The sequence below is a fragment of the Echinops telfairi genome, unplaced genomic scaffold, assembly GCF_000313985.2.
Source record: "Echinops telfairi isolate 266 unplaced genomic scaffold, ASM31398v2 ScPeMD7_2565;HRSCAF=3150, whole genome shotgun sequence".
Classification (NCBI taxonomy): domain Eukaryota; kingdom Metazoa; phylum Chordata; class Mammalia; order Afrosoricida; family Tenrecidae; genus Echinops; species Echinops telfairi.
Genome location: NW_022106463.1, coordinates 314050 through 315562, shown reverse-complemented (window position 1 = coordinate 315562; position 1513 = coordinate 314050).

The following is a 1513-nucleotide window of genomic DNA, read 5'->3' as shown; positions in this document are numbered from 1 at the left end:
ATTGATGTATGTATGGATTGTGATAAGAGTCGTATGAGCCCCTAATAAAATGATTTTTTTAAAAGCAAAAACAACAACAACAAAAATTGTCTAGAAAAGAATGATGGCAACATATGTACAAATATGCTTGATACAGGTGATATATGGATTGTAATAAGCATTGTAAGAGCCCTCAATAAATGATCAAAAAAAAGAAAATTTTGTTAGTAACTAACTTTACGCATCAATTTCCCTACATACACTTCTTATTTACACACAAACACACACTCACTCACTCTGCAATCAAGTCAATTCTGACTCATATTGACCCTATTGGACCCTATCGGCCCTATAGAAAGTCCTCATGGGTTTCCAACACTGGGTAGCTCAAGGTCAAAACTGACATGTTCTGAGAAAGAAAGTGTTGGTTTCTCAAGATTGCAGCAACAAATCCTGCCCAGCCCAAGAGCCTGTCCTACAGATTTTAGAATTAAGACCAAAACACCCATTCCTACCCGAGGTTTTGTTAGATTCCTCGTGTGGGAAATACCTTGATTCTTGTCTTCACAGAGAAATTCACACCAAAGCCTGGTTTGTGATCCAAGTGAGTTTTTATAAAGGATAGAAGAAGTTCCAGGCATTACAGAAACTGAACACAAGCACCTTCGTGGCACTTCACACCCACGTGGCCACTGAGGCCAGAGAGAGAGACCTTGGCCAGGTAGTGCAGAGCCTCGGAGAAGCAGCTGGAAAAGAGGGCAGTGGTCTCCAAGTTCCAGCCTTTGGGGGGCCTTCTGCTGGGAGGCATGGTCGATGGTACTGGTTGACCCCATTGGCTGAATTAAGCCCACCTAGCCTAGATTGGGGCCCACCCAGCAGTACCGCCCACCTAGGTGTACCAACCCCCCACCTGGCTCCGGGCCTGAATTGGCACATGCCCTTTAGCCTTTATTGACCTCCAACTTCCTGTAGGAGAGGAATAACTCCCTATCCGGCTACCTGACATTTCCAACTTACCAGTTCCATAATCATCTCAGCCAGATTTTCACAGTAAAAAACCACATTTAAACATAAATGTTTATGTGTGTATCTTGTTGGTTCGCTTCCCTGGAGAATCTTGATCAATAGCAGCAAAAAGAATACAAGCTTCCATGGCATCTGAAAGAAAATGCCTCTCTTTCTGCCATTTCTAGCTCACTGAGTCAGAACCTCTACTCCAGACCGTTTTGGACAAAAACACAGGGCTTACTGTCCTTCAGATTCTAGCCAGAGGGCCTTTTTCACAAGAAGAGCAGGAATTCAGGTTTTCTCAACCAGCCCTCAACTGCCTGTTAATGAAGCTATGTTCCCCACAAGGGTGATTGAGAGGTGGGGCCTCTCTTTTTCTGCCCAGACTTGCTCACGGAATGGAAGCTTTACCTGAGTGCTGAGAGTATAGGGTCTCTGATGAGCCATCCGCAACTTATGAGGTGGTGACTCTATATCATAAGGGTCAGGCTGGAAAAGCAACCAGGCTACTTTCTCTCTAGTGCAT